The sequence below is a fragment of the Juglans regia genome, chromosome 5 (genome assembly GCF_001411555.2).
Source record: "Juglans regia cultivar Chandler chromosome 5, Walnut 2.0, whole genome shotgun sequence".
NCBI lineage: Eukaryota > Viridiplantae > Streptophyta > Magnoliopsida > Fagales > Juglandaceae > Juglans > Juglans regia.
In genome coordinates this window covers 15922910-15949326 of record NC_049905.1, presented here as the reverse complement: position 1 = coordinate 15949326, position 26417 = coordinate 15922910, and the positions used below count along the sequence as shown (strand labels likewise).

The 26417-nt window shown below is 37.9% G+C and overlaps 1 pseudogene; it reads right to left on the bottom strand.

Annotated features, from left to right (window-relative positions):
- Nucleotides 1-3052: 3052 nt before the first annotated feature.
- Nucleotides 3053-25653, bottom strand: LOC108997797 (annotated as a pseudogene).
- Nucleotides 25654-26417: the final 764 nt, after the last annotated feature.

Below are 26417 nucleotides of genomic sequence, written 5' to 3'. Positions count from 1 at the left end.
TAAAATTTTATTTTATTCAAAAAAAAAAAAAAAACATTAGACAGGTAGTGATTTAATATAGTACCATAATAGTCAAACTTATTTTCCTGGTTTTTCTCTACCTTTAATCAAATTTAATTTCCTCTATGAAATTGTCGTTGATTATTATAAATCAAGATCCCTTATATTTAGGGGTGTTGGGCAAGCAATCATATTCAGCCGACTAGCACCCTCGCCTGTGACCAGCGCCCGCTCCTTGCTGGTCAAGGGTAGATAGCCTACCGATCCCAGCGATCGGGTGGCGAGTTCTCTCCATTTTAGAGATGTGGGGGCGTGTGATGGGTGGGGCTCTCTACCTCAACCGCCCGCATCTCTTTTATTAATAATATATACAAACATACATAAATATATATATATATATATTAAATTAGTTTTAGTATATATACCTAAAAAATAAACCCTTACCCATTTTGTGTTTTTTTTCTTTCTCTCTTCCCTCTCAGCCACTGCACCTAACACTCCTTTACATCTTTAAGATCAAAGTATACTTAAATTTTTCTTCTTCTACATCCTCCATCTCTTGTAAGAGATAAACTCTCGGATTTTTACATATGTGATTAGCATTCCATTTCTCTTCGTAGTAATAACATAACCCTCTTTTTCTTTTTTCATCTATTTGTGCAGAGGAAACTCTGCTAGTTGGAGTAAAAGACTTCTGCCTTTTATTGTTGGATCCTTCTCCATTATTGATAGGCTTATTAAAACTCTAACTACCCTTTACATGTGAGTTCCATCTTTCTCCCCCTTTTTTTACTAATTTCCTTGTACTAATTAAGTACTGTTCTTAAATTTTTGCCAAGCCAAATGCAACATTCAAGTTGATGGGATTGAGCATCCGTATAGGCTGGCAAATCTCATCATTTAAACCACTCAAAAAGCAATTAAGCTTATGGTGGTCAGAGAGCCCTCTCAGTCTATTTGATAAGACCTCGAATTGAGCCTTGTAACTAACTATTGTTGAGATCTGCTTGTGGCGAGTAAGGACTTCCATTGGGTCGTCATATGTAGTGGGGCCAAACCTCACGTGCAACGCTCTGCAGAACGTCTCCCAGCAAATTGTTAAGTATAAGAATATGATTATCAATAACCTTGTAATTCATGTATGTGACCTCAACTATCAACATTTTTTGCCTTAAATATTATAGTCAACAAAGAACATAAATACCATTTAGATATAAGCACATGGCGATGATAATATTTTGTGTACAGTTACAAATTTAATACAAAATATTAATTTATCTGCTAATGATTTATATTCAAATAAGTTCAAGTAAAAAGCTTCATGTTTTCTACCCTTATTAAATATAAAAATTAATGCATGTTTAGCTTTAGTATATTTTCGTGCAAGTGAACAAAAAAAAAAAAAAAAATCAATTTTCAAATGCAATCCAAAAAAGAAACTCCATTTTAAATAGGTTGGAATCGAGTTAAATAAGTCTTTAGAATCGACCGACTAAATATGTTCAGTAACCGAGATTAAAAAAACACACTCAAATCGATTCGGTTTTTGAGTAAATTCAAATTGAATCGGTTTGAATTGAACTGTTTTCTGAAGCTTATATTTTACAATTAACCCTAACGAAAAAAATTAAATGGATAGAATGTCAATCCATGGCAATAGGAAAATTTCCTGTCTTCACGTTGTTGTCCTTTTACCTACGCTTGGAATTCAAGCGAGGTGGTAAAGTGAAAAATCTGTGTAGATAGATTTCAACTTCCTTGCGTTGAAAATTAAATCATCTAATCTTTTGCCCCTTTTATGCACAAAATCGAACGAACATAGAAAAAGTTAGGTTTCTTCCTATAAAGAGAAAATGTTTGGCCTATGCAAGAATCTTGCACAACTAATTCACGTTATTTTGTAACTTTCTTGTATAAAATTTCTGTGTAGACTTAACAATATATTACCAAGATAATCTAGAGGCAGGCACCAAAAAAGAAAATTTTAAAAAATTCAATGCAAATCGTTTTTCTAACACCACCTCTGTTTCACCTTCTATACAATCTGAAAACCCAATGTCCTAATCCCATGTATGGGTACCAGGTATTCATGTTGTGTCAATTTATAAGTACTAAACTATATAACTCAACCTGAACCCTAAATCGACCTGTTTAATTAATGGGTAACACGATATGACCCACTTAACTCATTTTGTAATTAATTTTTTATTGAGTTAATTTGAACACGACATATTTAAACCGTTAGCCCGCTTCAACCTATTTAATCCATTTCAAATATATGGGTTGAGCCAATCTGTATATTTATTTTTTAACTCAATTAATATAATTTTATATATAATACAACAATAAATATATAAATAAGAGTTTTGTTATGTACAAACAAATTTGTGTACTAATCTGAGTACTGATGTTGTTGCTATGCATTATTTTCAATAAAATCTATTTTCTGATCAATCATATTGAATGTGTGTGCGTATTAGTGCACATAATAGCTTATAATTAGATTTTTCCTATTAATATCACTTTTTGTTTTTATAGAATAGGCATAGCCCAAGAACCAAAAATACATATAAGACTAAACATCTATAAAATTTGAAAATAGAATTTATTTGTATTATATGAGTTGATTGCAGGTTTCGTGACGTGATTAAAAATTAACCCGTTTATTAATCATGTCTTACTGAATCAACCCATTTTGACCCAAACCCATTTGTATCAAACCCAAACCCGTTTATTTCGTGTCATTGTCATGCCATATATTACGACCTCTAATCCCATCATACAAAATAAGCATCATGTTAAATTAAATAAACCCAGAGGCCACCAATACCATGGCTTAACATGCTTGCTAACCTTCTTGAGAAGCGTATCACTAGAAAAGATAAGACCTCCCCCTCCCTCCAACCATCGATCATAATACGGTTTTAGGGAGACAAAAGACTGGTTAAAAGACCCACTCTGTATCCTAGACCGGAATCAATGTTAATCATAGCAAGCAAATATAGATCCAACTCTCAACATATCCATACCAAGAAACTGTACAGCAGGCATTTCATTGCAAGCTACAGGGCCTTCCAGTTGCAGGTATAGGGACAGCTTGGGGAAAGGAGTGGTGGACCATGATATTGTTGTTGTCAATAGCATTAGCTGATGCCGCACTGACCTTCGCATTTTGCTCTAAAAGCCGAACCAACGGCAAGAATATTTCCTTCCTCACTATGTCCCTATTTGTCTGAATATGAAAATTGAAGGAAATTACTAGTTAAATGTAGGAGGTACATTATGGGAAAAAAGTAGCACTAAAAGCATTCCAAACATCCTTTTAAGGACATAGTAAGCTGTGCAAACATAAAACTTCAAAAAACTAAAGGGATCATAGGTCAATGTTCATGTTAGTTTTTTATAAGTAACAAAAGGTCAATGGAAACATATATAGTTGGAAGTTAGTCAAGGAACTTTTTGCATTCTTACATTCACTAGTCCAGTGAGTTGAGATAGGGCGCATTGGGAAGTAAGAGGGAATTATTTTCAACAAATCCCACCCCCAACTAGGCTTTAAGGACTGACAAATCCTGATGTTGTTGCTTTGGAAAAGGCTCATCATTTTTTAGAAGTGCTATTGTAAATTCTTTTATTAATTTAATAATCTAACTTTTTTCAAGTTTTTGATGATATGATTTGCTGAAGATGCAGATTTTACTTGGTTCAACTTTTCATTGTGAAAACTTAAAGTAGATCTAACAAAGTGGAATTCCATGCTTCTTTGGCATCTTTGCAATTGGTTTTAGTAGTTAAATCAAGCAAATGATAAGGAACTGTTCTGTAACGAGCCCCTTGTAATCTGACTGTTTCGAGGTAGTCAACCTCCAAGAACCAAGAACTAGAGAGAGAAAGGAGAGAAGAATTCAAGAAGAGAGAGAGAGAATTGGGGGGAAATTGTAACTGATTTCCAGAGTTGGCCTCTGCCCAACTCGTGGTTTCCCTTTTATAGAATTGAATTAAAACGCACCATATTGTTTCTACAACAACTAACATCCCTAACTTCCAACGACAGCGTTTCACTAATCACTCACTTATTCAAACGACACCGTGTTCCTTATACACTTCCTGACTAATACAACAATGCAAAACGACTACGTATCACTAACATTTCAACTAACAAAACTAACGAATCTTCCTTCCCCTTCCATTTCTGGTTCTGCTTCCCACTGCTTCTAGCTTCTACATGCTCGTGACATACCCCTCCCCTTCAGAACACCTTGCCCACAAGATGAGGAAACTTCTCCCTCAACTGCCAATAAGATTCCCAGGTTGCATCTTCTGTTGAAGCCCCTTGCCACTTGACAAGAACCTCCACCACGGGTCTGTTAGTTTTTCTGGTTATTCGTTGTAAGATGAGCTCAGGTTCTGGTAGCAATTCTCCATGTATGTCAACTGGAGGTAGTGTAGAAAGAGGTGAAATGTGTTGACCCAATTTCTTCTTCAAACAGGAAACATGAAAAACTGGATGAATTGATGTATGCTGAGGAAGGTCCAGCTTATAAGCAACTGTGCCAATCTTTTGTCACCTGAAAGGGGCAAAAAAAAAACCTTGGGGATAATTTGAAATTTTGCCTAGCAGCCAAAGACTACTGTCTATAAGGCTGCAGTCTCAAATACACCCAATCCCCAACTGAAAATTCCCTTTCAATATGTCCTCTATCATACTGAGTCTTCATTCTATCTTGAGCTTCTACCAAGTTCTGCTTGAGAATCAACAGAATCTGATCTCTGGACTTCAATAAGTCTTTGACTGCTTGGTTAGCTGTAATGCCTGAAATATAAAGGTGTAGTTTTGTAGGAGGCCCGCCATACCCTACCTCATAAGGGGTCAACTTAGTTGAAGCATGAAAAGTAGTATTATACCACCATTCAGCAACAGTCAGCCATTCAGCCCAAAGTTTTTAAAATAGTTTCATACCAGCCAAAACGGCCAGTATTTGCCGTGCCAGAACAATAATCGGCACATGAGAGGGTTATGCTTCGTACTGGGTAACAATAATCGGCACAGGAGAGGGTTTTGCTTCGTACTGGGTCAAATTTCGGCCGTACTGGATTGTTTCGGTCAATTTCTGCCAATATTTTGTGTTTCGGCCAGTACGAAAATTTCAGATTCAGTGGTTCAATATATATGGCTGGAGGACAATTCTGTAATTAAAGTAAAATAGTAGGGATTTTTTCGTAAAACCACTGATAAGGTCAAATTGAAACCTCTCTCCCTGCAATCTGCAGTCCTCTCAACTGTCTCATCCCTCTGGCATACTGCAGGGCAAAGCGGGTACTTTTTAAAATCCTCTGCATTCTTTTTATATCTTTAGTTTTCTTTTTCTAATTCTAAAATAATAGCTTGCCAGTTAGCCTTGCTTTCTTCTTTATTTGATATATATATATGTATTGAAATGCTTTATTTAATTAATGGTATGTTTTTGAGAAAAAAAAAATAGTTTTCTTTTTCTGTTAAAAGTACAAACTTTGACCGTTAGATTTGACTTTTATTGCCCCAACAAATTCTAATTACTTTAGAATCACATGATTATAAATTAAAATCAATGCCTGTGCCCAAAAAGGATACGATATTTCTTTAATTTTGAGTGAATTGGAAAGGAAAAAATGGAAGATAGCAATAATTAGTTAAGACGGAGGAGGCTCTTACTATCACCCTCAAAATTCTCAAAAAGTGCTCAACACACTTATTTACAGCTTCAGCCTGCCCATCACTTTGAGGATGGTAAGCAGATCAGTAAGAAAGTGTGACTCCTTGCAATCTAAAGAGTTCCTTCCAAAAGGAACAAGTAAAAGTGGCACCTCTATTAGACACTATGGTCTGTGGCATGCCATGAAGTTTAAAGACATTGTCAAAGAACAATGAGGCTACCTTGACAGCTGTGAAAGGGTGTTTTAGAGGCATGAAATGAGAATACTTCGACAGTCTATCAACCACCACCATAATGCATGAATACCCTTTAGAATTAGGTAACCCTTCTATGAAATCCATAGACAGATCAGACCATATTTGTTGAGGAACAGGTAGGGGTTGAAGGAGACCAGCAGGATGAACATTTTCTACTTTATTCCACTGACAGGTATCACATTCTCGAATGTATTGCTTGTCTCAGAGAGAAGGCAGAAGTGAAAGACAATCCACTTTGTAAGGACTTGAGCTGCTGTTGGGCCACATCATCAACCATGTAAGCTTGTTTAATTTCCTCCAACCAAGTTGGAGTAGGGAAAGAAATAACAGATAGTGATCCAGGTTCATCAGAAAATTCAACCCTAGATAATGCATCAGCAACTCTATTATCAACTCCTTTCTTTTAAACTCAATGGAAAACTCATAACCAAGCAACTTTGAGATCCATTTTTGTTGGGCAGTTGTTCTCATCTTCTGTTCTAGAAGGTATTTTAAACTGTGGAGATCTGTTCTGACAACAAAAGCAGCTCCAAGCAAATAAGGGCGTCACTTCTTTACAGCCATAACCAAAGCCAATAACTCCTTTTCATATGTGGAAAGGAGTAAATTCTTCCCCTTTAAAGCCAGACTTAGAAAAGCTATAAGCTGTTGGTTTTTGCATCAAAACTGCATCTACACCCACTTCACAAGCATCACACTCAATGATAAATTTCTAAGAAAAGTCAAGTAAGGCTAGTACTGGACGGCTAGTCACAGCCTTCTTCAACTGCTCAAATGCTTCTGTTGCTTTTGCACACCAATGAAAGGCTTCTTTCTTCAACAATGAAGTCAAAGGAGCTACTACCTGACCATAACTCCTGATGAACTTCCTGTAGTAACCTGTTAATCCCAGAAAACCCCTCAAGGAGTTCACATTCTTGCGAATAGGCCAAGTTAACATAGCTGCTAACTTCTTTGGATCAGCCCTGACACCCTCCTTAGAAATCAAGTGGCCCAAATATTCAAATTCAGTACAAGCAAAATGACATTGGGACTGTTATGCAAACAATTGATTCTTCTCCAAAGTCTTCAACACAGTTGCTAAATGAGACAAATGAGACTGCCAATCCTTACTATACACTAAAATATTATCAAAGAAAATAATGACAAAATGTCTCAAGAATGGTCTGAACACATCATTCATGAGTGACTGAAATGTGGAGGGAGCATTAGTGAGTCCAATGGCATAACAAGGAACTCATAATGTCTCTTATGTTTTCTAAAAGTTGTTTTATGAACATCTGCAGCTTTCATTCTAATTTGATGGTAGCCTGATCTGAGATCTAACTTGGAGAATACAGTAGAACAAAATAGCTCATCTAAAAGCTCATCCACAACTGGAATAGGGTATTTATCTTTTATGGTGGCTTCATTCAGAACCCTGTAGTCTATACACATTCTCCATGACCCATCTGACTTCCTAACCAACAAAACTGGAGATGAAAATGGGGACTGACTTGGTCTAATCACTCTAGACTTCAACAACTCAGCAACTATCCTTTCAATTTCTGTCCTTTGAAAGTATGGATACCTGTAAGCTCGAACACTGACTGGTATTGATTCTTCTTTAAGCACAATCTGATGATCTCTAGATCTCTGTGGAGACAACCCTTTAGGTTCCTCAAAAACCTTGTTATACTTCTGTAAAAGCTCAGAAACTTCCTCCCCCACAGCAGGTTGAGGTAAATTTTCTTCAAAAGATAGTAATTGTAACCACACTCCTTTACTGCCCACTTTTGTAATAGCTGAAAGTTCTTTGTTATCCACTAGATCAGTGGCACACATAAGTCCTTGAAGACACATCTACTTCCCTTCATAAGAAAAACTCATCTTCAATGATACAAGTCCCAAAGCACAGGACCTAAGGAAAGCAGCCACTGAATGCCCAACACTACATCACATCCTCCCAATTGTAAGGCAAAGAAATCAACTGTAAACATAGTGCCTTGTGTTGCAACCCCAACTCCTGAAGCTGTGCCTTTACTAGTCAACATATCACCATTGGCCACCCTCACATGGATAGGTTTTTCTGTTATTGCAGACAAATTGCATTGAGATACAATTGCAGTATCAACAAAATTGTGGGTACTTCCTGTGTCAATTAAAATTACAACTCTTCTCTTATTAATATGCCCCACTACTCTCATGGCCTTAGGATTAGGTGCACCAACCTGGTTTGTAATGAAATGGAGGCAATATCAGTATGCACATCCACCTCCTCAACAGTATCATCAAGCATAGCTTCACCATCCACTTTCAAGGCTACTAAAAACCTCCATACCTTCCATTAAGTAAAGCCTTGGTTTGGCACATTTGTGGCCTGGTTGCCACTTATCATCACAAAAATAACAAAGGCCTTTCTTTCTTCTTTCTTGCATCTGAGCCTCAAAAGTTTTTTGTTAAGTTTTGCTGTTGTAAGGATTTAGGTGTGCCCAAGATGGATCATATAGGACCATTTCTAGAAACAGACCCTTCAACAGAACTCTGGTGTGAATCAATAAAACCACCTTTCCAGGACTTTTTTGTACTCCATATATATTGCTCTTGAATTTTTGCTAAACCAAAAGCATCATTCAGAGAAGGAGGATTCAACATCCTCACTAGCAATCTAATTTCATCCCGCAAGCCACTTAAAAAACAGCTTAATTTGTTTCTTTCTGACATACCAGCCTTAATCTTGTTAAATGCTTATGATGATCCAAATTGAACTTGCACTGCTCTAGCAAACTCTTCCCAAGAATGAAAAGCCCCAGCATCATTTGCATCCTAAAACCAGATCAAAGACTCCTTGTCCATGTGAAAAGATGCAATGAAAATTCTCTGACGAGGAGGAACTTGATGATAAAGAAAATATTGATTCGCTCTGCCCCCGAACCTTGGAAAATCCAATTTAATGCCTTTATGAAAACCTCGATCACCAAACTCCCAATGCTGCACTTGAGCCACAACTTTGTTAACATCACCATTAGGACACTCTTCCTGAAAGTTTCTAGGTAACTGAACATGGCCATCAGAACTACTAGTAAAGAGTCTTGAGATTTGCTTTAGTAATTCAGAAAATCGTTTTTCCTGAGTCTCCCTATCATTCCTTGCTGCTTCTTTTTGTTGAATCAATATTGCAATCGTATCTTCAAGCTTTTTTCTGCTGTCGTTCTTGTTGCTGCCTCAAATGAATAACTGCATCAACCACTTGGGCATAGGATCACATACCTTCTGCCATGGCACACTGACAACTGATACCAATTGTAATGAGCCCCTTGTAATCTCACTGTTTCGAGGTAGTCAACGTCTAGAAACCAAGAACTAGAGAGAAGAATTCAAGAATAGAAAGAGAGAGAATTGGAGGGAAAATTGTAACTGATTTCCAGAGTTGGCCTCTGCCCAACTTGTAACTGATTTCCAGAGTTGGTTTCCCTTTTATAGAATTGAATTAAGACGCACCGTATCGTTTTTACAACAACTAACATCCCTAACTTCCAACGACAGTGTTTCACTAATCACTCACTTATTCAAACGACGCCGTGTTCCTTATACACTTCCTGACTAATACAAAAATGCAAAACGACTACAAATCTTCCTTCCCCTTCCATTTCTGTTTCTGCTTCCCACTGCTTCCAGCTTCTACATGCTCGTGACATGTTCTCCATTCGTTTGGCTTGTTAACTATATATTAGTCAAGTAAAGTTCTTCCTGAGAGAAGAAAGAAATCCTAAGTAGGATGTTTGAATAATGAATTCAAATATGACTTGGTCTATTGGGACACAATCAGCTCTCCAGGCAATGTTAGTGATTTGCGTTTAAGGTTTGGCCTTTCAAACCAGTTGCTGTCCGAAGAATGGTTGTGGAGTGAGGAGGGCTGGACCATAATGAGGTAAGGACATCCTTATGCACTGATGGGATTCCACCAGCCATAGGATGGCATCTCTGCATGGTGTATCCATCTGCCTTCGGTATGATGCTAGGTCTTGTGAATTCACAACCATAAACAATAAGCAGAAATGGTGCCATCCCCCTTGGAGTAAAATCCAGGTATACTAGATCTATAAGAGAGCTTACTAACTTGGATTAGACATAGTTGACTAGATGTATAAGAGATCTAGATCTATAATGTTGTACATTGTGGACGTAATGGAGGAGTGATGAGGTTTTTTCCTTTTCACAAAAGAAGCATGTCAAGTTTCATGCCTTCTTTCCCAGGAAGAGATTTTTCCCCCTAGCTACAACATTCTAGTGATGATTCTTGCGAGCATCCAGTTAAACAGATTTACCATTTGCAAATCAAGGAGCATAAAGACTAACCAAATGGTGCCTACTCACTAAACTCGACTTGTGCTCGATTCAATTAATCGTGAACATGAAATTATAATCGACTATTAAACGATATAACTTGTACAAAACTTGACTTCACTAGTAAGCTCGCTCATATATATTAGAATATGCACATATAAATTAATAAAAATATGTTATATTAATGTAGTTATTACATGTATATAGTCTATTAAGTAACAATATATATTAAGAATATATATATATATATATAATTATAAGTACAAATTGTAATATTCTATTAGTATGATTTTGATATTTGACTAGAACCAAAACAAATTGCAATTCTGATTCATCTAATTTATTATCTCATTTTTAACTTTTATTATATATATATTTATTGAAAATTTAGAAAATAAGAAACTTAAAAAACTTCTCTAGTCAAGTCAAGCTAAGCCCAAGCTGGATTTTCTAGAAATCAAGCCAACTTGAACAGTCTCAACTTGCCAAACTCAGCTCAAATACAGCCCTAGTACTAAGAGCCCTGTACTGTAATCTATAGGTTAGGCTACCTGCCCCCAACTATAGCGATTCAACCTAACAAACCCTACCCATCCCACCTTCCAGAGAGGTATAGATAGTGGGTTCTACATGGCTTACAAGGCCAACCATACTTTTTCTCAATATAATACACTCATGTACCGCCACTTACGTGCAAATAAAAGTTGACTAACAATGGGTTAACGGCAAGTCTATTGTTTAGAATATTACCTCAACTGCAAAACATGCCCATATTTTGTCACTCCGAGCTTCCATCACCCCCTTCAAGATGGTCAAACCCAATCCTCTGATTATTTCAGCTATTTCTAAAAAGAAACCCCGTTCTCCAAGAAGCATCTGTAAGAATACAAAAAGAAGAAAAAAAAATTTTGATCCGTCCTTTAGAAATTAGACAGAAGTCTGAGGTTGGTAAAATGTCAGTCACTACCTCCACAAGCATCTGACGAGGTTGATTCAGATCCTCAACTGTGATGGGACAGGCCATGGACTGTGAGCCAACCTCATATGCCCATGTCGTTCCTCCCTCAAAATTGTCTTTCAAAAGCAGTCCACCTTCATTACTAACAATCTGTGCATTTCAGGCAAGGAAATTCCATCAGAAGACTCCCAATATATTTGTCTTTGTTTAGAGCATAGAATAGTGTAAAAAATTGATGGTGAGACAGTCATTCCAGCTCTAAGATTCACAGTTTAAATTAGTTGATGTAAAGTTCTAAACAATATTCATGGCATCATTATGTAGCACCGACAAAAAAATCACAACACTATTGGGGGAAATTAAGCCCTGCTCCCAGTGACAACATTTTGCCATGCAAATGAAGACCAGATTTTCCCACTAACTCCACACAGAGGCTTCACAAAAAGATAGACAAAGGGTAAAGAAAGTTGATACTGCCCAAACCTTGGAATCGCCTGTCTGTTTTAGTTTGTCTGCATGGTTTGTGACACTTTGAAAGAAAAGCATATGCTTGATGGTGCGCTCAAGCAGAGCATCTATGCTACACTGTAGACCACATTAAAAGAATAAAGAAAAGCATTATTAGTAAATCCAACACACAAACAAACGCAAAATACTACTACTACTACTACTACTAACAACAACAACAACAAACAATAATCATTACTTTTGCACCATTTGGCACAATTTCCCGCAACTCTTTCACACGATCCTGGATCATTTGGCCATCCTTTGGCCTGGGCCTTGGATTCTCCCCAGGTTTAAGCCTTTTGCGGTTTAATTTATTGATTTCATCCGGCTTCTTAGAATATGCCGAAGACACACTACAATTGCGCTTCTCATTATTACCCTGCTCAACCCATGAACCGTTAGACCCACAAATGGGAGTCGTTCGAGAAAGGTTTCCAGCATCATCCTTGCTATAAACGGGTCTAAAAGAATTAGTTTCTATAGTCCCCATATTTCCTAGAGGCTTAGAAAGGTCAAATAACTCCCTTTGCACATGTTCAGGCATTCTAACCCCTCCATGGGTGGGAGAACTACAAGGAACAGAGGAGCTACTGATCTTGGTCAGTGCTGTCCTACAAGACTTATTATCATCTGACCTCTGCTTGGAAGCAGAGTGAGCCCCAGAGACCACAGCATCAAGAAGGTGGTCACTTCCCATACCAGAGAAGATACCACTCCGATAATGCTTCAATTACTGAATAAAAATCTGCACTAACATCCTGCATAGCCTTTAACACTGAAGAGTCACCCATATTTTGTGAATTTGCATCTGACTCATTAGCAATGAAATTATTCTGGGCGTCCTTAAGTAGTTTATTTTTAAATTCCACGCCCAAAATATCAAATAAGTCGTACGCTGATGGAGGTTGGGCACATGCATATCCATGTTTAACATTTGTACATGGGGTCCGATTTCCATTATCACAGTTCTGGTAATAAGCGAAAAGATCTGGGATATGCTCAATCAAGGACATATGATTGTCTGGATGGTTGTACGGGATCTCAACAGCTTGATACAAATCAGTATCTATCTTCAGTTCCCTTGGTGCCAACTCATTTTGATTATGCTTCACAACTGCTGAAATATGTCTTTGAATTTTTCCTGATATCATGTGACCAGTAGTTAATTGATCTGGCAGACCATGTAAAGAAACTCCCTGTAACACCCGGAACTAAAATTGGTATAGTTGGACTTTAAATTTTTTTTTTTATTTAGTTATTTATGGAGCTTGATACTTTTTTTTTTAAATTTTATTTTACGAATTTGAGTAGTGATTTTCTTTTAATTTGGAGATCTTGGCCGTTTATTTTTTATTTTTATTCTTCCCGCATGTTTAATTATTTATTTATTTTTTTGTTTGTTTTCTTCGAATTCCCGTCTTTTTTTTTTTCTTTATTCCCGTAGTTTTCCCTCTCGCCCACTCCATGCACACACACGGCATCCGCGCGCACGTCTCTCTCTCTCGGCTCTCTAGGGTTTTCTTTTCTTGTTCCTCCACTTATATATTTTTATATATGTTCGTATCCGAAGAATGCTTCCGCCGCTGCCCTCCTACGCGAAACCTTAGCCCAGGATATTTTTTTTTCCTCCTCTTTGCAAGCAGCGCTCGCCCTCTAGCTCGTTCACCACCCTGCCGCGCCCAACCTTTGGTTCACGCACACAGCCATGCTTACCAGCAGGTTTTAGCCAGCCCTCCATCGTCCATACTGCTGCCACCAGCAACCTCTGCGCCCAGCTCAACGAAACCGACGCAACCCGTGCACTGCATCTCCATGGATCGTGGCTCTTCCGCCGTTCACCACAGTCACCATCTTTAACTGGCCTATCTTTCCCTCAGCCTCCATGCATGAAGCCGCCAAGGTTATTACAGTGAACCCGTACCCCCACGGTCTCATTGTCCCCTGTTTTAGCCACCAAAAAACAGAGTAAGGAAATCACCTCGCTTCCCCAGTTTTTCAGCCTCGTTAGACGACGGAGAACCACCCAGCCAACCTCAAACCGCCGTCTATATACACTTCGTCAGCCTTGATCAGTAGTTCGTTCTGCATCAGCACGGTAAGCCATGCCGAAACTACCCCCTACCTCTCACGTATATCTTGTTTTCTCAGTCACCGTGTTTTTCTCTCTCTCTCTCTCTCTCTCTCTCTCTCTCTTCTAGTGCACCGCCGCAGTACCCACCACCTCTAGCGCACCCGCCCAGCTCTGTCGCAGCTCCACTTCTCTCGGTAGGTCCTCCATTACTCTCCAACCGCGCGGCGTTGTCTCGTTGCTTGCATGTTTTGTTGTGGTTCCGAAAACTTCCGTAGTTAGGAAGTGTTGTCTTATAATTACATTATTACCCTTTGTGGAATGTATAAGTTATTGTACCGAGTTTATATAGTATTTTTAAATTATACTATGTGCAACGCATTATTTTTATTGAAAGTGTGAATTTTTTATTTTGAACTTTTTAATTATGATTAAAGAAAATCACTTAAGTATTTTTTTAATATGTTATTAAGTAAAGATTTACTTTAATAGTAAACAATATTGGTGTAAGGTTTTTTTTTTCATTTTAGATATGTTTTAGTCTAGTTAATAATAGTTATGGTTTATTTTAAAGTATTTTGGGATAATTATTTTACTCTATATTAAACTTCATAAGTTGTTTTCACTAATAATAGGTCTGATTTTTAAATGTTTTAGTCATAGTATTAAAGTAGCATTGGCGATTTTAGAAAGTGATGATTGATAATTTTAGGTTTTGGAGAATTAAATAGGTTGTTTTATAAGCTTAGGATTAAATATCGAAATACGTGATTAATTAGAAATTTATGAGAATTACGTGATTATTTTATAGGTGACGATTAATTATTGTTCGACGTTTGAGGATTTCTAAAAAAGCTAAGAAGTCCAGGTAAGCAGGGTTCCTATGCTAGACTTTGTATTAAATAAAATGAACTGAGGTCCTTTTTGGAAAATGTGCATGTTCTACTATGAAAAGAAATTTGAAAACAACCTCAGATATTTGTTCTGCATTACTCATGAGATTTTGTTTAAGAAGAACGTATTTTCTGTCATGACTGGTGTAGACATGAGCTTATTTTTTACATTTTGTTTCTGAACTTTGAAAATGAGAGCGAATATGAAATTTGTGCATAAATTATGTTGTGATATGATTTTGTTCTGTTCCGAAGATTTTTGTTCAGTACACTGTTTGGAAAAGACGTGATTTCTGAAAACCTTTGGCATGACTCTCTGATTCTGAATTTGATTATGTTTCCATTCTATTCAGTTACGGCCCTGCCACGGGTGATAATAGTGGCATACGGCCCAACCACGGGTTACAATAGTGGATACGGCCCAACCACGGGTAATAATAGTGGATACGACCCAACCACAGGTTACAATAGTGGATACGGCCCAACCACGGGTTATAATAGTGGATACGGCCCAACCACGGGTAATAATAGTGGATACGGCCCTGCCACGGGTTATAGTAGTGGTCTCTGTTTTGAGTGCACACCTTGGTGACAGAGTGTTTTATGTTCTGCTTGGCTATCCGCAAATGCACAACCCTACCACGGGGATTATACATGGCCTCTATTCTGATATGATGTTCTGATGATGATGATGATCTTTTATGTTATGCCAAAGAATATTTTGAATGAAATTATTTCTAAATCTTCGCTATGATATTTTGATAACATGTTCTGCTTCCGCACTCTGAAAATGAAACTGTTTTGTTCTGCATTCTGATTTCTGTAAATGCTCATGTTTATACACTGATATATGTTCTCTGCTTACTGAGTTGTTGATAATTCACCCCTTATCTCCATATATTTTTCAGATAATTTTGATGGTTCAGCTGGAGAGCAAGAGTAGAAAGTTTAGCAACGTGTGATGATCGTAGTGGAATAAGTGCCTAAGGGTACAAATGCTTATTTGAGAGTCGTAGTTAGTAAGCTGATTTATTTTTTTTCAGGTATTTGATTTGATGAGTTGAGGATGTTTTCGAGTTTTTGGAGAATTTCTAATTTATGTTATTGGGGATTTCTTTATTGTCGCCATGGAGGAACTTAGATTTTTGGTTTGATTAAGTGTATTAGCATTTTATGGGATTTTTTTGGAGTTTATAGTTGTGTTATTTACGTTAATTTTAAGTATTAAGAGCTAACTCTCCGGACCTCTGGAAACAGGGCCTTACACCCCCTGTTTTAGATGAGTCACCTGCACCATCTATAATGGGAAGAGAACATGGATCTAAGTTTTGTTGGAAATATTTTCAAAATAATATATATAATATTTATTATTAATAATATTTTGGGAATTTATTTTGTAAATAGAGGAATTAAGGAAAGTTTATAAGCAATAGCTTATGGTTATAATATTATTGGGTCTATAAGCCTTCATAAGGCAATCACTGGCTTGGTGGTGTTAGGGCCATTGGATTACTCTGAGGGCTTGAGTTTGAGTCACCCTTTTGACGAAACGGTTTTAATTTATCTTCATTGGATGCGTGAAGCACTGCATCGCATGGCTCAAGCCTCAGCCACAAGTGACGCACCGCATGTCTGGGCGCTGAAGCATTGCAACGCACCAGGGGCTCCACCATGGACGAGCTGCTGGCAATGTTTGGGAAAAATAAAACCCATAAAGCGCGCCCACGGTGATTCAAACTGGTGGCAACCAATTGAAGTGGAAGCAAGGCAACCATTGGACTAAGTCCAACCGTTGTATCATTTGGCAGCAGACGTAATATATGTACCTATTCTGAACAGTTTTCAAAATTACAAAGAGTAATAACTTTTCGTTCAAAACCTTTGGTCATCTATAAATAGACCCATTGGCCTGCCATTTGAGGATGACAGAATATAATTTCAAATTCTCTCTCTCTCAAGTTTTTCACTTCTTCATAGTATTAGAACTTATTAGAATCTGTTTGTTCTCGAGAGAATAGATTTCAAATTTTATGGTTGAATAGCAAAATCTAAGGGTATTCGGAGTCTAATTTCGTGTGTGCATAACGCAGTTAGACAAACAAACTTGTTCTGGGCTTCCTTGTATCTTGGAGGTAAATTCACTTGTAACCCATGTGCATATCGTTATTGGTGGGGGTGAATATTATTTTAAGGAAAGCGACATTGTAACACGCCTTGAAACAAACTTTCTCTCACTATTGTATTTTTTGCAGCCCCTTTGTACCAACAAGTTTGGCCTTGAATGATTATTGACTTCACCATGTGACTTACTTTCTTCTGACAAACTAGTAACAAAACCTACACAGGGATCAAGGGTTAAACCTCCACTTGTTCCCAGTTGAGACATTTTTACGGTACTCAATGCACTTGAGTTCTTATTAAGGTGATCTTGAACATCAGAATGACAACCGATATGAGATCTTGAATTGTGTAAAAAAAACCAATGGTTCAGCCATGCATCAGGATTTGAGGGGATCGCTTCAGCTCCAATGACTTCATTCTCTAATTGGCTGTTGAAAGAGAAGTTTGGTTCCGTCATGGGAGTAGCTTTTGTTTGGCAATGGTAATCATAAGACTTTGATAGCATTTGGGTCTGGTTAGGATGCTGAGGTTTTTTATTTTGAATCTCTCTTATTAGAGAATGAGCCGATTGACCAACAAGCCTTGAAGCCTGAGACGAATTGCTTTGCTGGTTGCAGTTGTTAATCATCAAAGGCGAGGAATTTGTCAAAACATTACTTTCAGAAGGGTCCACAGATACAGGCACTCCAAAACTAACAGGAAGCCCAAGTTTCTCAGCAGAATCTTTCATTGTATAGTTGTCAGATAAAAGAACACCAGGGGCAAACCCTAATTGCAGGACCGAACTTCTCACGTCATTCACAAATTCAATGTTCTCCAAGATCTGAAGCAACAAGTATAAACATCTTAATTTAGGAACTTGAAAGCAACTGACAGAAACTTCAAAATAGAAGAATGCACTAGAAATTTCAAGATGGAAACATGAAATCAAGCACAGGTATTATATTAGTTGTCATTACAATTTTTTTTCACAATGGAAGATTGTATTAATAGCTGAAGAGGATGAAAAATTCACAAGTATACACCAGATGCACCTAACTAGCAAAGGGAAAAAGTGCTAAAATTCATGGAAAGTAGAAACAAAAAATGCTACACTATTGTGGCCCGATATCCAAGTACAGAAGATTAAGGTTGTGTTTGGATATTGAAGTGAGTTGAGTTGAGTTGAGTTGATATGATAAAATATTATTAGAATATTATTTTTTAATATTATTATTATTTTGAGATTTGAAAAAGTTGAATTGTTTATTATATTTTGTGTTGGAATTTGAAAAAGTTGTAATGATGAGTTGAGATGAATTGAGAGGAGTTAGATAACCAAACGAAGCCTTAAAAGGACTAGACCCAACACCATTTTTTGGCAATCTCTAAAATTACGGTCATTTTTTTCCCTCCAAACACACCACAACAAACAAGCTGGTGTCATCTTCCACAAACCTACTCTATCCCAAATAGACAAAAAACCGTGTTCCATATAGCACTGGCAACCTCGCAACGCAAGAGAAGGAGATCCACTGTTTCCTTTATTTTTATTTTTTTATTTATTTTTACACACAATACCTATTGATTGCTATGATACCCCACTTCCTTGAGTTATCCACTGTAAGAATCCTCCGCAATCCATTGTCCACACCAAGAAATTCACTCGAGGGGAGCCTCGTTCCTCCGGATAAGCTTCCAAGAGAAAGGTCTTATCATCAGGACATAGAACATTGTAGAAAGACTACACAGTGATTCAGCAAAAGAATCAGGGAAAAAAAAAAGAAGACTTCACGGTGTACACTCCTTTCTTAGATGGCCCCATACCTAACGTCACTGTAGCTTACAACCCGACTCAAATACAAACAATCAAAAAATGATGTGAAGAGATCCACTTCCCAATCATTGGCCTCGCTAGCAAAATTAGCACACCAATGGAGAGAATAATCTGCATCCTTAAAGTGTGCAATTTGGAACCACTCCCAGAATGCCTCTTTTAATGGTTAATTATCACACCACACATCATGCCAAAAGCAGATTTGGACCCATCTCCAAGCACAAATCTAGTAAGATGAAAGAACTCCCAACCCTGTCTAATGTTCTTTTGATGCCCAACCCAATAGACTCATGTATTTCAAAAGAACACCAACTGCCTCCCAAGCTACTATACTTTGTGTCCACAAGCACCCTCCATAGACTTTCTCCCTCGTAAGCATATCGAGATAGCCAATTTCCTAAAAGAGCTTGGTTAAATAAAAAAACACTAAGTTTCTCACCGGCCCCCAACCCACCTTCTACCACCAGCAAACACACTGTTCTCCATTTCGCAAAATGTTTCTGATGCTCTATCCCTGTGCCTCCCCACAAAAAACATGTTGTAGCTTCTGAAGACGGTTTGCAAATCTAAAGATGATTTGTAACACATTAGGAATATGAAATTTCTCAAACTTGAAGAAATTTGACCTTTTTTCTATGAAAAACACTATTTTGCCCACTTTGTTTGACAGTTGGTCAAAAATTTTTTTTTTTTATTTAGTGATTTTAAGTGTATTGGTGTATTTTTTTTATTTTTTAAAAATATTTAAATGTATTAAATAAATGTGAAAAGAAAAAAGAAAAACCAAAAAAAAAACGCCTGGGCGGTACGCCCAGTAAAGGCTGGGCGGCATAGTAGCCTCACCCTTTTTCTATTACTGAATATATTGTGCCGGGGCTTTGCACCAGATACTGCTTGCAACAGCAACAATGTATAGCTGATGGCTGTTCTGTCAATGGACAGCTTTGCTGTCCATATTTGTTTCCTTGATTTATTCTTTAGTATAATTAGCATAATATTTGACAGATTTTATAGGGATAGAATCAGCATATACGTAGTTCTTTCCATGTATAGAATTCTTTATACAGTTTATATAATAAAGAGAAATCACAAGGCCACCATTCAGCTATTCACACAATAGTTCGACTTATCTTGACATGGCATCAGAGCGGTCTACTAGTTTTCTTGTCTTCAATTTTTTTGAGACTTTCGGAAATTGCGTTTCGGGTCTGGTGATTTCAGCAATCTCTGTTGTTGGGTGGCTCTCGACGCAGACTTATCTCGATATTTCGAAACTTTTTGTGGTTGGGTGACTGTCGGAGCAGCCCTTTGGTGGTGTTTCCGGCGTCTATGTGGGTTCGTGGTTGTCGTTGCAGCCTTCTGGAGGTGATACCTGCTTTCTACGATTTACCTCTGGTTCCTTTAGTACCATCGCAGCTAGCTTCTGGTGGGATTTCGGCTGTTCTTTATCGTGGTGGTTATCGCAGCAACTCTCTCGGGCTTTGTCTGGTTTGTTTTTCTGTTCTTGCAGCAGAACTGTCGTTTGAGTGTTTTTTTCCTGTTTGTGGATTTCTGTTTCTCGCGGGATTTTCTGTTTCGGATTTCCTGTTTTTTTTCTGTTTGTGGATTTCAGCAATTTCTGTTTCGGCTTCGTCTGAATATTTTGTGGCTCTCGGCTTCTTGGTTTAATCGTGGTTTGTGACTTCAGAACCTCTCATTTTATTTTTGGTCTGTTGATTTCCATTGCTGTTTGTTATGTGTTTTTTTTGGGATTGCGTTTAGTTGCGATGGACTCTGAACCTGTGTCAAGTTTACAGGCACAAATTACTCTATTTAGGCATTTCAATTTGAACTTTTTCTCAAAGGAAAAGATCTTTGGAATCATATTGATGACACGGATGTCGCCAAACATCCAATCCTAACAAATCCAAGGATTTTGGTACTTCTCCTTCATGGGCTGTACTTGATGCTCGGATCATGTCTTGGCTTCTTGGTTCAGTGGAGCCACATATTGTCACCAACTTGCGGGCTCATTGCTCCGCTCAATCCATGTGGAATTACATGAAGAAAGTTTATCATCAAGCTAATGATGCTCGTTGCTTTCAGTTGGAACATGCGATTGCCATGTTTCAACAAGGTAGTCTTTCCATCCAAGACTACTACCCGGCATTTTTGACTCTTTGGCATAAATATATTAATTTGGTTACAGCGGATGTTCTTGTTGCCGCTCTTACGACTATTCAGAATCTTCACGAGACTAGCCGGCGTGATCAATTTCTTATGAAACTACGCCCAGAATATGAATATGTTCACTCCTCTCTACTGAAAGATCTCTTGTTCCCTCTCTTGATATTTGTTTTGGTGAGTTACTTCGCGAAGAACAACGTCTTAGTACTCAAGCTATTTTGGAGCAATCTCATGGCAGTTCAGGGACGCCAACTGTGGCTTATGCTGCCCAAGGACTAGGACCACCTATGAATTCTAAAAACTTGCAATGTTTTTGCTGCAAGGAATATGGACATATCGCTGCCAATTGTCCTAAGAAATAATGCTCTTATTGAAGAAGAAGGGTCACAATCGTCAGGCCCAAGCATTTCAAACTTCTATTATTGACCCTCCAACAGCAACTTCTATAGCACATGGCTCTTCTTAAGGTGCTTCCTCTATTCCTGCACCTCCTGCAATAAATTACTGCACGCCAAAAATGGTGCAACAAATGCTCATTTTGGCATTATCAGCAATGGGGTTCCAAGGTAAAAATTCTACTAAACTCTGGTATGTGGACTCTGGGGCCTCTAATCACATGACGAATAATCCCACCGCTTTGTGTCATGTTCGGCCTTATGTTGGTCACTCTGCCATTCAGACTGCCAATGGTAGTTCTTTGCCAATAACTCCTGTTGAAGATGCCTCTTCTAAGTTCAATGATGTGTTTCTTGCCCCTCAGCTTTCCATGAATTTTATTTTTGTTGGTCAATTAGTTGATAACAATTGTGCTGTTAATTTTTCTGGTGATGGTTGTATTGTGCAAGACCAGGTAACAGGAAAGCTGATCGCGAAAGAACCTAAAGTGGGGCACTTGTTTCCACTACTTTTGCCTGTGTCAGCACTTTCTTCAGTTTCTTCTATTCAGTATTTTGCTTGTAATAATGTTCCCGATCTGAGTATGGGGTGGCATCGTCATTTAGGCCATCCCAATACTCATATATTATCTCATGTATTGCACTCTGGTTTTCTTGGTAATAAAGAGCGTTCTTTTTTATCTCTTAAGTGTGATTCTTGCAAACCTAGTAAAAGCAAAACTCTTCCTTTTCCATTGCATGTTAGTAGAGCTTCTCACTACTTTGATCTTATCCATAGTGATGTTTGGGGACCTTCCCCCATTAGTTCACATGAAAAATTTAAATATTATGTGACTTTCATTGATGATCATAGCAAATTTACTTGGATTTATTTTCTTCGCTCTAAATCTGAGGTTTTTCGTACTTTCACCGAGTTTTTAGCATATGTTGACAATCAATTTTCTGCGACTATTAAGACATTACGCACAGATTCTAGTGGTGAATATTTGTCTACTAAGGTTCAGGCATTCTTGGCTTCTAAAAATATTATTCATCAACGTTCATGTCCTACTACTCCCCAACAGAATGGAGTAGTCGAACGCAAAAATCGTCATCTTCTTGATGTGGTACGTACTCTGTTGTTAGAATTCTCTGTTCCATCCATGTACTGGGTCGAGGCTCTGAAAACTGCTACTCACTTGATTAATCGTTTACCTTCCCAAGTCTTACACATGGAGTCTCCTTATTTCCACTTGTTTGCTAAGCAACCTAGTTACGATAATCTCCATATCTTTGGTTGTGTATGTTTTGTTCATTTACCTCCTCATGAGCGACATAAATTATCTGCTCAATCTGTTATATGTGCATTCTTGGGATATAATGTGTCAAAAGGGATTTGTTTGCTATGATCCTACATTACATCGTACACGCATTTCTAGGAATGTTATTTTCTTTAAAAATCAACATTTCATTCCTGTGTCCTCTATGCCCTCTTCTTCTACTGTGGTCCTCCCCTCCTTTGAGCAACAGTTCTCAGATCTTCATCAAGCCAATTCTCGCTTTAAACTAGGTATGGTGTATACGAGACGCTCCAGCCCACAGTCTCCTCCAATGGCTCACCCGATATTTGATCCTAACATGCACCAGAATCAGTTAGTTGCAGCACCTCCAGAGCTTTGGTACCTTGCTCCCCTCGAGTATTTGTACCTTCAGATAGGTATGGTTTTTCTTCTAGCAATTAAATTTCAGCTCTTACTGTGCATTGTCCAATTTTGATATTTCCACATGCTACTCACATGCTGTCAAGCATGACTGTTGGTGACAAGCTATGAAGGAAGAAATTGCCGCTCTAGAGGCCAATCACATCTGGGAATTGGGCCTTGTCCTTCCATTATAGTTCCCCTGGGTTGCAAATGGGTTTACTCAATCTAGGTTCGCTCTGATGGAAGTTTGAATCGTTATAAAGCTCGGCTTGTTGCCTTTGGGAATAATCAGGAATATGGTGTCAATTATGAGGAGGCATTTGCTCATGTGGCTAAGATGACCACTGTTCATATGATCCTAGCTCTTGCTGCTTCCAATGATTGGCCACTACATCAGATGGATGTCAAGAATGCTTTTCTTCATGGGGATCATAAAGAGTGTATTTATATGAAGCCACCATCAGGATTGTTTCCCTCTCCGACCTCAAATGTGTGTAAGTTTCGTCGCTCTCTTTATGGTCTCAAACAAGCTCTGAGGGCCTGGTTTGATAAATTTTGAATCACTTTATTACAATTTTCCTTCAAGTAGAGCAAGTATGACACTTCATTGTTTCTTCGAAAATCAAACATGGGTATTGTTGTCCTTTTGGTTTATGTTGATGATATTGTGATCATTGGTTCCAATTCTGCTTTACTTGTCCAACTCAAGACTCATCTCTCAGAGTTCTTTCATATGAAAGATCTTGGGTCTCTCACGTATTTTCTTGGTCTTGATGTGCATTGTAGTCCCTATGGTATTTCACTCAATCAACATAAGTATGCTAGTGATTTGGTGGCTACAGCTGGACTACAGGAGGCTACCTCTGTCGATACTCCCATGGAATTAAATGTCAAGTTTCACAAAGAGGAGGGTGACTTACTTGCTGATCCCAGTTTATATCAGAAGTTGGTGGGTAGCCTTGTCTATCTCACCATCACTAGACTGGATATTTCTTTTGTTGTACAACAAATTAGTCAGTTTCTTCAAACTCCTCGTCACTTCATTTGGCGGTTGTCCGTAGGATCATATTCTATGTTCAGGGCACTTCTGCCCGTGGCTTATTCTTTCCTGTAGGCAATTCTCCTCGTCTTGCTACTTATAGCGATGCTGATTGGGCTGGTTGTGCTGATACACGTCGCTCCATCACTGATTGGTGCACGTTCTTAGGTGATGCGTTGATCTCCTAAAAGAGTAAGAAGCAAGACAGAGTTTCTAAGTCATCTACAGAATCCGAGTACGGGGCGATATCTCTTGCTTGTTCCGAAATTATTTGGCTTTGAGGTTTGCTTGTCGAGTTAGACTTCTCTGAGACCGATCCTACACCTTTACACGCCGATAATACAAGTGCTATTCAGATCACAACCAATCCTGTCTATCATGAGTGCACAATGAATATTGAAGTCGATTATCACTCTATCTGTGAAGTCTTTGAGGCTCGTGTTATCACTCTTCCACACATTTCTACTGAACTACAAATTGCTGATTTCTTCACCAAGGCTCTTACTCGTCATCGACATTGCTTCCTAAGTAGAAAATTGATGCTTGTTGATCAACCCGCATCAATTTGAGGGGGGTTGTCAATGGACAGCTTTGCTGTCCATATTTGTTTTCATACTTGTTTTCATATTTGTTTCCTTGATTTACTCTTCAGTATAATTAGAAAATTGTTATAACCTCTTTCAACTACAAAATGGAAATGCTTCACCAATAAGATTTATTTGATTGACCATAGGCCTAAGTACATTTGACGCAGTAGAAGATGACTATTCTTCAATCGGAAAACATCCACAGCTCTTCCCCAATAATTGCTTTTTTTTTTAAACCTATCAAAAAATAAATAAATTGCTTATGTTCAGAATGCCAGTTGAATTGACTAGCCAACCAAACCAACAGAATGCTCATTTGGGGACACCTTTGAACCCTCAATAGAAAAGCCAATTCTATGGTGGTATGTGAAATAAGCATGTGGAAAGAAAAGACATTGAACCTTGGGTCATAATATACAAAAGGTTGCTCAAGGGTAGACTCAAAACATGTTACAGGCCAAGTGTATTCTATCATCATAATCCCTAAAAAGCAATATTTTTATATTTGAAATGTCAAGACCAGTTCATTGTGGTATTTTACAACATAGATGTAACCAAAGGGCTTACATGTGTCAAACTCAAATAATAAATAAATAGGAAAATACACAACTCCTCAAGTGGTAGTTGAGGAGTTTGTGTACATTGCCTAAATAAATAAATAGGACATACAGATAAAGAAGAACCAAGTTGAACAACACCATGCTAAAGAATGGGAATAACCATCATTGTCTACAACCAAATGCAAATACAGCAATGAAACAACAAGACAAATACTATACAGAGATGAACAGAATATAGATATAGGCGGGGTTATCAAACCTGCATCCCAACTAAAAATTGGTGATTAACCTTGTTTAAAACCTAGAAGCACACATAAACTAAGAGTTACATTAAGTACAAACACTAAAACAAATACTTATAGGCTTTTAGCCTTACAGAGAAAACTATACTCAAGAGGATTTTCACCCACCAAACTCAAAATTTTGTTTTGGCGCACTAAATGGAGCTGTCAGTGCAAAGATACAGATTATAAACAAAATGTTCACCACAATGGGCACTAGAATGAAAACTTTCTTTTATGATGCGGAAACCTGTAGACCATGCATATACACGTCTTTTACCAGGTTAAACCCCAAATCCATGTAACGTGTCCACGGCACATGGTTCAAGTAAATCATCGGCTTTTCCCGATGGGACGTGGCCTCTAAAAATTGTTTGCACCCCATGATTCAAACCGTAGACCTAAGGGGAGCATACACCAAGACCGAGGCCTTCGTACTAGTTTTGTATTTTCGGAGTTTAAAGGGATATTCTAACCCTTAGAATTATATCATTGCAATGCATGCTATTTTCCCTCTACTTTTACGTACGTTATGCTACAATCACTGTAAGTTAGCCTCTAATTTACTTTCAGGATATTTATGTATGTGGTTGTAGGAAATCATTTTTCATGTTCATTATGCTTATTGTAAATGTTCTAATTTTCCATGCCTTGTTATTTGTTTCAAGCACGTACTTATCTGTTACATGCCATATTATGCCATGTCATCTATCACATGATCAATTAGTCTTTGTCATGTCATGTCATTTGCATAGAGTATGTCATGAAAAAAAATATTTTCAAGTCAGCTGAGTCTTTTATTTTCATCATGACCCCAATTTTTAGGATGACGTATTATCCTAGTGGAACTCCATTGTTCACACTTGAGTGTTTACACTGATGTAAAGTTCTATGGGTTGACAAGGTAAAGATCAACAGGCTTCATATGAAACCTAAATAACTGGTTTCTAGAGCAAAGTCAAGCACAAACATTGGTGGTGCCAACCACATTTGTATTTCAGTTTATTGATGTACTCATAGTTGGTGCAGATGCTTATAATGTGATGCAGTACCGGCAGGGGCACA